Source organism: Hydra vulgaris, chromosome 12 (assembly GCF_038396675.1).
Source record: "Hydra vulgaris chromosome 12, alternate assembly HydraT2T_AEP".
In the NCBI taxonomy this organism is placed as follows: Eukaryota; Metazoa; Cnidaria; class Hydrozoa; order Anthoathecata; family Hydridae; genus Hydra; species Hydra vulgaris.
In genome coordinates, this window is record NC_088931.1 from 58,352,501 (window position 1) to 58,367,500 (window position 15,000).

Sequence of the window (15,000 nt, forward strand, 5' to 3'; positions counted from 1 at the left end):
TGGAGGTGTTTAAGCCCTTCTAAAAAAGGAAGAGTAAGAAAGCTATTTTGAATGGATGTATAGACCATTCGCTAAACTTGTGTGATCATCTCTTTTTTGCTGAGAATGCTTTATGTATAAAATTTTTTTGAACTCTTGAAAGAAGTTATTTCTTCTTTGGAATATTTTAATTGAACACACTGCAATCTTGGTAAAAAAGCTATACACAACACGCTTAAATGCACATCATTTGCTGTTAAACCGGTGAAAAATAAGTTTGATGAATGTCTGGCGGTGATTGAAGCTCAACGTGATCCTTAAGAAAATGTGGATACACGATGTAGAGCAAGGTCTTTTATCTACTGTCTGTGATTTTACATTTCTCTGCTACCTCTACCTATGGGCTGCTGTACTTGAGGAAATTGATCTTACTTAACAGTATCTTAGTACGTCCAACGGACGTCCAAAAACGTCTTAGTTCAAAATAATATGTCCTGGAACGTACATTGGACGTTCGCATCCAAAGGAGGTATATTCTCTTCTCCGTGTGCTACTTTTATGCATGCGTGAATATAAATTATTTTTAAAATGGTTAGAAACACGTAGTTTAAAAGTGAAACTTTTTATGCTAAAATTCTCAACTATTTAGTTTTAGTTATTGAATATTAACTTTTAGTTTAACTACATAGTTATATAATAATATCTTTTTATTTATATATTTAAATTTAATTAACAAGTATGGGCTGTAAACGACCATTAAATAGGCAATATATTTTTTCTTGAAAAAGTTTATTTTGTGAGATCATGACCATGAGTTATCATTATCTGACTTGAAATTTAAAACAATAAATTCTAACTTCTTCATACTAACTATATAATTACATTTCTTTATTTATCAAAATAAATTCTGATTGCAATTTAAATTTTATAGATATTTTATATAGATTTAGATAAATATAGTTGTAGTTGTAACATTTTCGTAATATTTACAGAGATCTCGACTTGATTTTAAATCTTGTGACACGTCTTCCTATTTTGTCATCTCTAAATCTTCAAAAAAATTTGAAATGATACTTGTGCGAATAGAATGACTTTGTGCTTAAATAAATAAATTTGCTATGACTGCTAGACTTCATTGTGATCCAATAGAGAGAAGGTTCCGACTGCACCAACCAATAAATGGTGACAGATTTTTAACGAGCTTACAAGATGTTTTGTGCTAAGAATGAGTTCTCATCGCTATTGGAAATATCAAAGAAGGCTTTGATATTTCCAATAGCGATGTCAAAAGAATTAAAAATCAGAAAAATATTTAAACAAACTTTTCGACAAAGTATAATGATCTTCTTAAATTTATGTATCTTTTTCTGAAGAAAGTAAAGAAGTTGCATTATATTTTGCAGGTTATATTGCAAAAAAAACTTCAAAAACTAAAAAGATATGGTAAATGCTGTCATAAACTAATGATTGGATAAGGTAAAAATGATTCTTTAGATAAACAAAATATTTAAATCTAACATAGGGGAGGATTGACCATACCAAATACTAATATGGATAATTATGTTTGTAGTGCATCTGCAATATTAGTCTTTACTTTTCAGGGCCGACGACACGGGTTTCAAAGTGGAGGGAAACAATCGTCAATTTAAAACAAAAAGTCCTCTTAATCTAGAATTTTCTTTAAAAAAAGTAGGCCTTACAAAAAAAGTAGGGAGGGAGGAGGCACGTGGCCACTCAGCCACTTGTGTTGTCGGATCTGCTTTTGATGCTTTAAGCAACACTGATTTGTCATTTAGAACAACTGCTCAGTTCATTTTAAAAAAAAACTTTTGTTCAATGAAAACCTTTTTGTAATGAGCATCTAAGACCTGCGATAAATATCACAAAAAAGTAATAAGTAATATATTTTGCAATAATAAAAGAAAGATTTTAACTGATGGGGAGGTTATTTGGATAACGTAGCTTTCCGTATAACCTCCCCATATGTAATAATCTTTTGAGCACTGTCTGCTTTTGAGCCGGACAGTGCTCAAAAGCGGACTCATCGGGAAAATTAAATATCTTCACTAAATTTCAAGATATTTCCAAATTTTAAAAAGGGTTTTTATTTCAAGTGTGAGGAAATTTATAAACATTAAAAATTGTTTAAATGATTGCTTTAATAAGATATTTAAGATCAAACAAAATCTAACCCTGAAAAACAAACTTTTTTGGAAAAATTGGTTCTTATCATGAAAGATTTTAAAAGGCAATTTAAAAACAAAAATAGCTATTTTGTAGGAAATATTGTGCTAATTTCAAAAATAGTTTTAGATTTTCAAAATTTTACTTCGTTAAAAAGTTATAGCGGTTTTCACCTTAAACTGGATGCTATAAATTTCCTCTATAATCAAGAAAAGTTTAGTAGGTTAATCTGCTTATTATTTTTTCACTCTTATTGAATTTTTTTATTATGTTAATATTAATTTATTTTATTATTTTTTCTCACTGATTGAATTTATTTCATTTGGGTTTTATTAATTATTTTAATTAACATAATTTTAGGCAATATCTGAAAATTGTTTGTATTTCTTTCAAGAGCATAGAAAATATGTTCAGAACATAATATTCATAATGAAGTTGAGTTTCTTGTCGATGTTTTTTCCCTAAATGGATATTCATACAAACAATTTTTAGATATCGCCTAAAATTATAAACTATCACATAAAAACGCAATTAACCAACAAATAGAGCCTGTAAAAAGTGCCATACTGTCGTGGATACCGAAACTAAGCATTATACTTAAAAGAGAGTTTCGTAGAGTACGTATAAAAACCGTTTTTCGCTAAAGAAATTCTTTAATTAATATTTTATGTCGTAATAAATCAATATCGCATCCAAATAGTTGTCCTGATGTATATCAGTTAGATTGTTTATGTGATGCGAGTTATGTCGGCAAAACTAGAAAAAAAATTTCCACACGCGTTAATGAACACAAGAAAAACATAGCTGAAAGTAACTGGAACGCATCAGGAATAGCTGAACACGCCCAACATTGTAGTGGTTCCATTTACTGGAGTACACCAAAAATAATTTCAATTATTCGTAATAACTATAAGCGTAAGATTCAAGAAGCAGTTGAAATACAACGCTTACAGTGCTCTAAATCGCAGGAGAATCTCTTAAATCACGACAATGGTAATTTAATGATGACACGCCATTGGAGACCACTTTTTGTTAAACTTAACAAGTCTAAACCTGCTACGTCGCAATGACATTATTTTTGCTTTTAATTTTTATGAACTTTGTACAACGGTTTTTTTTTGTTTTGTTTTTTTAGTTTGATAATGGCTTAAACTATATAAGCCGAAATATCACATATATACATAGGAATTATACGGAGGTTCACAGTAAAAAAATTATTAGTATTTCTAATAAATCTTTCATTTTTAAATCTCTTGTTTTTTTAACTAAAAAAATATACTTTTACAAGCTTAGTTTTGAAGTGATTTTTAATTATACTCTTACAAGAAAATGGTATAAAATGCAATAAATTTATAATTAAATAACTTAATAATTCATAAATTTTAACTTACATTAATGTAATAATTCACTAAATAGTTGCAGATATTTTAAGTTTATTCAACTCTTCAATTTTGCATTGCACGCAGCCAGATTATTTCCTATTGTTGTTACTATGACAACTTGTCATTGTTATTGTCTTTTGTAATTATTATTAATAACAACTTTAATTTTAAAACAAATTTACACAATTAAATAATATTTTTTTTTTTCTTTCAATTCTTTGCTCATGTCTTAAAAACGAGCCCCAAATTCGGGGGGGCTGGGGGGCACTTCCACCCCCCTACCCCAACAAAAAAATTCTACAAAACTTTTTAAATATATTTTTAACTATATTATATGCATATATATATATATATATATATATATATATATATATATATATATATATATATGTATATATATATATATATATATATATATATATACATATATATACATATAGATATATATATATATATATATATATATATATATATATATATATATATATATATATATATATATATATATATATATATATATATATATATATATATATATATATATATATATATATATATATATATATATATATATATATATATATATATATATATATATATACAAACCTGATGCACAAACAGCAAGGAAGTTTTAAACATTTGAAATTCATTATAAATGAAATTTTTCAAAAAATATTTCCGTGCAGAATTAAAGTTAGACTATGTTGATACAAATTTCTAAAAAAATAACACAACAAAACATGTTCATATCATGCCACTCTTAAAAGTATTTTTAAAATAATTAAAAATTTTCGAATCAAATTTTAGTAATCACAGGTTTTTTACATAAAATGGAACCATTAATAAAACAATTTTTGTGTACAAAATTTAACAAAAATTAACAAAAGTCATAGATGTTTACGTAATTTATATATAAATTTATCTACATTATTTTAGAGAGTATATTTTATCAAGAACTGGGTACCACAATTTACATGAAGATCTTGGGCAAAATATGCAGTTGCCATGTCCCCTCATTGGAGCCCCATTGATTGCAGGAATCTACAAAATTGTACCAATAAGCTTTTATACAACTACCATATCTTGCATAAGACTACATTTTATGCTTTAATACTTTTATTTTATTTTAAAAGATATATTTTATTAGGTAAAAATCTTTATAATTATTACTGTTTCTTAATATCATTTTCATCGCATTATCTGAACTGATCTAAGTATCTGTTGGTTTGAATTTAAATTATCCGTAAAGAACTTGAAATAATTTAGGTCTAATGATGATAAAAATTTTTTTTTTTTTTTTGTATTAATATTTTATAATAAAAATATGGATATTAAAAATATACATTCCTAGCAAACATTCTATAACTAAATTTCAGTGGATCTATATAGGCATTTTGAGCGGACTTGCTCATTGGTTACTTAGAGGACCATTAGCGGAAACCATCAACAGTGGTTGAACGATGACTAGCCCCATATCGGTAAGTTATCGGCTTGCCATTGCAGTTGCCAGTTGTGGCGGCCACAATAAAAGTATAAACTTCCACTTGGTAACCATTGAGCAAAACTCTAATGCCTATATAGGTCCACTGCAAATCTGCTAAAACAATGTTTGCTGGGTTATGTTGCAACTAATACTGAGTTTTATTCCACTAATAATTTAGATGGCTGCTTCATATAAAACAAATAGAAGAAGAGTTAGAAAGCAAGTTGATAGAGATAAAAAAATTATATGAAAAAAATTTTAATGTCGTAGTAATGTTACTAATGTTACTTAACGAGTAATGTTACTAATGATTGTTGAAGTGTTTTTTATGATGACAATGTATATGAGAATGATAATGACAATGCAAGAGATAATTTTCAATATGACAATGATCTTAGGAAACGTTATTTTACATCAGACTCAGAAAGACCTTTTTTCAATTATGTTGGTAATTTCATTTCTACTAATATTTGTATAAAGGAATTTCGATGCAAATTGACTCTTATGTTTGCAGTGAAATACTGATACTATTATTCAATAATTTTCTGTTTAGATATGATTGGAAAAAATGTAGTGATTCATTGTCTCCATGTTTACGCAGGTAACACATCAGTGCAAAAAATATAGCAAATCATCTGAAAAACTTAACAGGAAACACTATTTCAAAAACTTCAACTAGAAATTGCATTCATAAAGCAAGGTTTAGTGGATGTATAGCTCAGGAAAAACGTTTTTAACAAAAAACCGTATCATGAGAAGAATGAATTTTAAAAAGTATTATTTAATGCTAGCATCATTTTGGAAAAAAGTACATTGGTCTGATGAAACTAAGTTTAATTTAAAAAAATCTGGTGGTGCACAGTTTTTGGTGAGAGTTTGGCGAAAGAGGGGTGAAACATTTAACTTGAGTTGCACAAGAGGAATAGTTAAACATGGTGGTTGAAATGTAATGTTATGGAGTTGTATGGCATGGAATGGTGTTGGTAAACAAGAATTTATTGATGAAACTATCCTGATTAGTATAACAATATATTGAAACGAAATTTAGAATCTTCTGCTAAAAGACTTTTTAATAGATTGGGAAATAGTTTTTTGTTTCAACAAGACAATGATCCAGAACATACTGCTAAAAAAACTAAAACTTTTTTTTGATGAAAATGGCATAAATGTTTTAGAATGGCCTTCACAGAGCCCAGATTTGAATCAAATAGAGCATTTATGGACTTTATTAGATAAAAAAATAGGTAAAAGAACATTTACAAAAAAAGAAGATTTGAAGAAAACAGTTGTTAAAGCATGGTCTAACATTGACAATAACCAAATCAAATGTCTAGTAGAATCATTGCCAAAAATGCTTGTTAGACGTAATTATAGCAAAAGGAGGACCAAATAAATATTAACGTATATTAATAAAATACAAAAACTTGAAACTGTTTATCAGTTATTTTAATAAACTGGTATTTTTTCTTAGCTTTAATTTATAAAGTTTTTTCTTGTACAATTATTTTAATGTGCAAGTGTCCCCTTCTTTTTGTTACAAATTCTTATCCAACTATTCATTTGGTTTTTTACCAAATGAATAATTGGAGGAAAAAAAGTTCTTTATAATTACTACATGATACTGTATTTTATTCAAAGATATTGATTTAATTAAAAAATTACTTTGTACGATTAAATTATGTTCTCACTGTATATATATGTATGTGTGAGTGTATATATATATATATATATATATATATATATATATATATATATATATATATATATATATATATATATATATATATATATATATATATATATATAATTATACTTATAACTTTAACAGTTCTTATGGCATTGCCTAAAAGCTCATCAAACGAAATATGCAAGTTCTGAGATTTTTATCAAATAGCGAAATGAGTTGTTCGAAAGTTAAAGTTCCTCATTTAAGAGGAACTTTATCAAAATTAAGTTAAAGACTCGAGATTTGTAAGGAAGATAAGCACTCGATAAAAACATTATCATTTTTGAATATGTGTATAATTTGTACAAATATTTTAACATCATTATAATGATTATTACAACAAATTATGATTTTCTGTGTTATTAAAGTCAAGTTGCTTCATTATTCAGCATAAAAATCAATTTTTGTTTATCACAAAAAATATTTATTTAAACTTATTTAAGGAGAAAAATCAATGTAATAGTTTTAATGAACATTACATAAGAAATAGTAAGCACGTGCTTATCTTTTGAATCAAAATTATAAAGATTCTTATATATAATAAAATAGCGTTGAAAAAATCAAACAAACATAATTAGTTAAAACTATTTAAGCATTGGATACATTTGTAAAAACATAAACAAAAGGAGATAAAACAATTGCACATTTGGTTTTTCAAAATTACAGATTAAAAGCTCTCCATTCATATGAAATCTCTCCAGTCATATTATATATGAATGGAGAGATTTTAGGTCATACAAAGTGTGTTCCATGATTTTATATTTTGACATTTTATGCCAAAGTATAAAAATGATATATTATACACCCATAAGTAGCAGAACAATATTTTACGACTGGTAGGTTCAAATTGTTAATGAATCGAAGAGAGTAACAGTTATTTGCACATTTAGGGAAGAAGTTCTTAAAGGTAAGAGGTAGGTTTTTGTGTTGGTGATTCCAGACAAACTAACAAATTAGGAGTTGAACAAAATCACAAAGTTTGAAAATCTTAGAAGTAAGATAAAGTACTTTTTTTTTTGGGGGGGGGGGGATTATTTAGGTGCTCCCAGAAGTCCTTACGGTCTTATCACGGAGCACCGCGGTAGAGCATTTAACTAGAAGTTCACGCCTCCTTCCTTAACAATGTTATCAAGAATGTGATAACATTCATAGTCAAATTGAAAAATCTCTCTCTGTTGCAGAAATATTTAGTCCGCTTGGACTAGAAAGAGCTATTAAAAATGTAAACCGTAAAAAACCATTCTCTGTTTACCAAATGCAATTAAAAGATGTGAAGAATTTTTCAGTTGTTTCTGGTTTTTTAAGTTATAAGTTAGTACCTTATACAAGAGTTAAAAAACTTGTTTATCGAAACGGACTGCCATACCAGGTTTTTTTTAAAATCTCATTTTCAGACAATTATTCACAAGCTCGTATTAATAAGTTTGTCAAGTGTGCAGCATCAAGCATTATTACCAAACCACTAAAGACAAATATACCAATGGCAGCTTGCTTACGTGCTCCTTATCAGTCTATCTATTCATACATGCCTGCTATTGATATTGCATTTTACAAAACATTAATAAAGTGATTTTATATATGACTTATTCTGTTATTTTTTAGTATTGATATATAAAACATATAATAATTATTATTAATTAGAAATCTTGATAAAATTCCTTATTTAGCTTATTATTTATAATAGATTTTAACAAATACTAAAACTCTTGTAATAGAATCACAGGTATACGAAAAATAAAATCAAGTTCATCTTGCATGTTGTTTGTAATTAGATTAGTTTAATTGTTGTGTTAATATCTGTAAGACTTAAATAATTGATAGAAAATTTTAAAAAAGCTATTTCTTTGATAAACATTTTTCATCCCTTTCCTATACGCTATATATTACCCTTTTTTTATTATGTAGCGAAGTGTTCTGTTTTAAATTAGATGTCTTAGTCTTGTTCAGAGCCGGCGCGAACAGGTATCAAACAAACTTGTAAGAACATTGCAATAGCTAGTGGGTCGGAGCCCCTCCCAAAATAAATTTTTAAAAATTCCATTTTTAGATATTACAAAAAAAAAAACTCCTTTTACTTTAAAAAGAGTTCCCATCGATTCGCCGGGTCCCAACCAACCCTAATTTAGGGGCGTGGGGTGCAACAGCACTGCGTAAGAAGAATGACTACCTAGAACAAAATTTCATCGATTTTCAACATGTCTTTGTTAAAAAATGTAGTTAACATATATAATATATAAGATGTAACAAAATAACATTTTTGTATTTTACAAAATACCAAAGTTATTTTGTTCTATCTCCAAAAGTAGGTGGGAAAATATGGCCGTTAGCGAAATTTTTATAAAATTTTTTTATTTAAAAATAAACAACGGAACAATCATAAATCTAAAGAAAATCTATAATTCCCAAATAATTTTTTCAACTTAGCAGCAAACAAACTCAAACTTCGACATCGATTTTCTCAGTTTGCAAAAACATGGACTTAGAACAAGATAATTCTAACGTCGCAATGGAGCAAACTCCAAACATTTATATGTTTATACTTATGTCAAATAAAGATGCTTTGCAAAAAATTGCGATGATTGGAGGCTGGGAACATAAAAAACCCAAATTTTGTGGACCCCTGTCCCAAACGTGAGAGCAACAAGTTGATGAAATATTTTGGTACTGTTTTTAACTAGACTAATATTCATTAATAAATTTTAAACTTCATAGTAAAATACCTAGCTTTCAAAAATTATTACCATATAAAGTTTAAACCCCCCTCAATTTGAGGGGTTATAAATTTTATATGGTCATTATTTTTGAACGCTGAAAGATAATACTATGAAACTTATAATTTATCAATGGGGGCACAAAATTTGGGGCTTTTTTGTTCCCAGCCTCCAATCATCGCAATTTTTCGCAAAGCATCCTTATTTGACATAAGCATAAACATATAAATGTTTGGCGTTTGCTCCATGTCTGGAAGTTAGCTATCTCAAAGACCAAAAAAAGCTGAATTCGACTCTGCTTATGCATAGCATTTTTAAAAAGTTTGCTTTGGTTAGAAAAAAGGGAGATGGATCGGTAGTTAGTACATATCTGCTGTAGATCCTTATTTAAATCTTGGTATAACTTTAGCAACTTTGAAAGCATCTGGGAATGAACCATTTTGAAATGAGTAATTCACAATAATACTGAGAGGCTTGGAAATAACATCTAGAATAAGTTTAAAAAGGAATGTAGGAAAGCTATTACGACAAAAGCTTTTTCCAGTTATAAGAGTGGTTTTAATAAGATCATCAGATTCAGATTGAGATTATTTAATAAGATCATCAGATCCAGGTTTGAAACTCTGGACATATTTTTGCGTCACGGTAAGGAAGGAGGCGTGAACTTCCTGGTTAAATGCACTTCCGCCGTGCTCTGTGACAAGACCGTTAGGACTTCTTGAGGCACCTAAAAAAAGAAACAGCAAAAAAAAATCAGTTGGATCTGTGATAATATTTTCATTTAATTTAAGTTTGAGAGTTAAACTATAGTAGGAAGGTTTTGTACTAATGATTTCTTTTATCCGTTCCAAGTATTAATTAATATTGTTTAGATTTTTACTAAAAAAAGTTACGTAAAAAGATTTTGTACTAATTTTTAATAGACTGCTGATTCTGTTTCTACATACTTTAAATTTTAAAAGCAGTTCATTTTTAGTAGTAATGTTGTAACATTTTGCATATTTTTTATAGAGCCTTTTTTTAACGGAAACAGATCAAAGAATGCCACTTGTGATGGTTTTGCTTTAAGTTTAATTTGCTGCTTTGTTAGTTGTTAGTACGGAGCACGGCGGTCTAAAATTTTTTCAATGTTTTTAAAAGAAATTGCATTTGTTAAAAATGTTGGAAGCATTTTTAATAAAGGCAATTTTCCTAAAGTTCTTGAAGAATTTTCTGGAAGATATAATTTTTTTTGGGCGATTAGTTTTATTAGGAATGCTGATAAACTGCTGGATATGATCATACGAAGTTTAAATATATATATACTTTGTTCTTTTTATTACATTTTAAATAAGCATTTCGTTACAATATTTAAATACAAATATATAATGATAAAGTGTATATATATATATATATATATATATATATATATATATATATATATATATATATATATATATATATATATATATATATATATATATATATATATATATATATATATATATATATATATATAGTATATATATATATATTTATATATAAAACAAAGAACGCTGAAGTGAACGCATGCTTTTTTCGCTGCTTTAAGAAAATAAAATAATAAATCGTTAATAGTATCAATAGATATTTATATTATAATAATTTATACTTATTAAACATGTCCATCACACTTGTTGAAGTTAAAAAATTGATAACGGAAATGTTTATGAAGTTTAAGATAGAGACGGAAGAAATGCTTAAGCAACAAGAAAATACTTTTATCAACATAGTTAGTTCTAACACAAAAATATTAAATGATCGATTAGACAGAGTTGAACTTAACATCCTTCAAAACTCAACCAAAATAGCATCAATTGCAAAGGAAGTAGAAGAAATCAAAGAAAGTTTAAATTTTCATGAAGATCTTTTCAATAAGAAAATAAAAACCGCCATTGATTGTCTTGCAAAGGAAAATCTGGCAAACATCAAAATACAAAATAAAAACAATGAACTTATAAAAATAAATAACAAACTCAGAGAGATTGAGGATTGGTCCAGGCGTAATAATCTAAAAATCGATGGCGTCCTTGAAAATAACAATGAAAGCTGGGCTGAATGTGAAAAAAAGGTAAAAGAAATATTCAACGACATATTAGGAGTCAAAAGTGTAATCATTAAAAGAGCACATAGAATAGGCAAATTAGTTCACAACAAACATAGAACAATAACCCTAAAACTTCTGGATTTTAAAGATAAAACTGAAATTCTCAACAACTCTTCCAAATTAAGATGTAAAAATATTTTCATATATGAAGATTACTGTAAGGAAACGAATGTTATACGAAAGATACTACGTGAAAAAATGAAGGTCGAAAGACAAGCTGGCAAATACGCGTATATTTCATACGACAAACTTATTGTTCGGGATTGGAATTCCAAAAAAAGTAAAATCTTATTTTTTTAAATTTTTTTTTAATGTGGTAAGCAATAAGTTAATCACTAAGTCTTCCTAAAAGACTTCCAAATTGTTGCATACTATTATTTATTGCCAAATCTAAATTATAGCGAAAATGGAAACAGCTAATAATGATTTTGAAAAAAAAGTCAATTTATTCGAAACCTATAAATTACACTTAGACGATGAATCCGATCCAGATATTAATTTTTTTAATGAAATTAATTCTCCTGAATTTGAAACCTCTTATTTTTATCCTAGTGACGTGGGCAAAATTTTTAAAAGCGATAATAAAAGTGATTATCTTAATCATAGTCTATAGAATATAACTATGGTCTGGAAGTCCATTGCTATTTCTTCTTGTTACGCTGCGTATGTTGAAATAACTAGTTTTTAATCACGTGACCAAAGTGTTTGCAAAATATTTATATCATAGCGTCAAGTAACGAGTTTTTAACACAGGAGTCTGCTGATTTATTGATAGATATTCAGGATGAAGTTCTTTTAGATGAAGAATTTGTTATTGAAACTATTGTAGATGTCGGTGAGGTAAGAAAATTTACGCAAGAAATATATTTAATTAAAAAGCTATGTAACTAATGCATGACTATAGATTTCTTTTCTTATAGGAGTCAACACCAGGCAGTTTTAAGTGCGACGACTGTGGGAAAATTTGTAAATCAAAAGGGGGACTTACCCGTCACCGAAGCTGTAAACATTTACTACTAAAAGAGATCTTTGACACAAGTATTAATACAATGAGTAGCACAATACTAAGTAATTTAGTTCTGGAGTCACAAAAAAGTTTATCTGAGGATAACTGTTACAACTTAACTCGACGAGAATGTATAAAGTGTTATCACTTTATATTAACGGAAGCACTTTACGCAGACGTAAAAAAGATTTATGACGTTTTGAGTAAATCAAACAATGCAGAGAATTATTATTCCAGCTTTTACAATAAAATAGTTATCAATGCAGATGTTTACTTTCCTGAATTAGGAAAACCCAATAGTACCCTTTTAGCAACTGAACTGTCTGACAAGGTTCTTGTATACTTCAAAAGAATGCCCAACAATGAAGCAAAAAAAAAAAAAATATAACAAATGATGAAATTGGTGCCTTGCAATACCTGGCTGGGTATGTTGTCAGAAAGTTCATAAAAAAATCGAAAAATAGCCCGAATTATAAATCCAATGAAAATCAAAATATAATAAAAATATTAAATAACACTATTACCAAAAATACTTCAGATCAGGAATTGATCGAGGCACAAAGTCGTGGTGGACTTACAGCTGTTAATAATAAATGCCAGCAAATATTTATGAAAGCTAAAATTCAATTTCGAAATGATACAAACATTAATCATTTGCAAGAAATCAACATTAACAGAATGACAGTGGAATTACTGAAAGATATAGAAGTAGTAAGCTTTTATAACTCTATCTTGACAGGATGTGGAGTTGATATTGATAATTATGTTAGTAAAAACTTTTTAGAAAATATGATAAAACTTTACTTTCGAGTGCGAGCATTTTCTTTGGCTAAAGACATTACCACCAAACATAAACTAAAATTAAAACAAAAAAATAGTAAGGGTGGACTTCGTAAAAAGCTTAAAAAGCAATCCAAAGAGTAACAAGCACAATTGTATATGTCACTTTCTATGTGTTTAGTTGCATTAATAAAATTATATATTTTAAAATATGACTAATTATTTTCATGTGTTCCCAGATTCTCTTGCTTTTTTTTCTTACTCCTATACTTTTTTTCTAATGGTTCCTCAGAAGCAATTCTCCACGATACTTTACGCTTTTGTTTATGAGCTCCTATGCTATTTCCAGTAACAGGGGCTACAGATCGTTGCATTCTGATCGCATTTGATTGGTATCCGAACTGAGTGAGGGTAGGGTTGTCATTTCTGCGACCAAGGCTGCGATGCCTCCCAAAGTATTCCTCCAGAACATCTTGGGTAAAACATTCAGTCAATACAAAAGGCATTCCACTAGTTAATAAAAACTTGGTAACTTCAATTAATGAATTCACAGTTATATGGAAACCTTCGTATGTTTGTAATGAAATAAACATTTTTTCACGTTCACCCTGATGGAAAGTCCCAGTTCTATTTTTAATATTTTCTTGCCAAGTTTCTAAGTATTTTAAAAAGGTGTTCTTGAGCCAATCAAAGCGAAAATCATTAACATTGCGGTAGGGCAACAAAAACTCTTTTTTTTCAGAATGCCTTTGGTTTGATTACGAGTAATCGTACAATCAAAAAATTTATCCATTAATTCACATATCTGTGCTGTTACATGGGTTTCTTGTGGATATTTGAAGCGTAAGACATTTGAAACACTTTGGCTAAGAATTTGAGCTTCTAAGTGAACATTCATGACAGAAAAAGAATTTAAATGAACATGTTCTAAGGTCAATTTAGGCAGCAACTTTAAATCTCTGAAAATATCACCATTCACTAATTTCACAAAATAGCTCCATATAACTTTTTGTTCATTCCACAAATTATGTGTATGATTTTCACTATCTCCAGAATGATGTAGCGAATTTCTAAATGTTTTTATAAGATGTGGTGCATCAGAAAAAAAATAAATGTAACGATCTGCAAATATATTTTGTGAACAGTAGACAACTAATGATTCTATATTATCCATGCCTTTGTGCATTTTGTAGAACAATCGATTAGGAGAAGCACCATCAGACACATCAGCAATTACTTTAAGAGCACACTCTAATTCCAACACAGACACTGCTTTCCAAAAAGTAGACATAATTTGGCTCGCAGTAATACCTTTAGTAGCAAAATATGCCAAAGCAAACTTTAAATCAGAAGCAACACCTCTAACATAGTAAACTAAGCAATGGGAAGCAAGGTCATCAATGTCTTTGAAAGTGCTATAATTTAGATGTGGATCTCCAAGATCAACAAAGCCGATAAGCTCATTTGAGTGCTTGTCGTACACTAAATTTTCACTAATTTTGATTTCATCAAAAGAGAGTACTATAAATCTTTGGACCTCATTTAAGTTTTTAGTTTTCATTTTTAGTTCTTCAATTACATTAGGATTAAACCCCACTGATGGATGTATTGCATTTTTGTAATC

At 28.3% G+C, this 15,000-nt stretch overlaps 1 protein-coding gene across 1 annotated transcript in view; it reads right to left on the reverse strand.

Annotated features, from left to right (window-relative positions):
- LOC136087853 (proton-coupled amino acid transporter 1-like) overlaps positions 1-3,639 on the reverse strand; it is a 76,759-nt gene extending 73,120 nt beyond the window's left edge. The window contains exon 1 of the mRNA XM_065811452.1: positions 3,555-3,639. The gene's annotated coding sequence lies outside the window, so the exon portion shown is untranslated. The remainder of the gene's footprint in view (positions 1-3,554) is intronic.
- Positions 3,640-15,000: the final 11,361 nt, after the last annotated feature.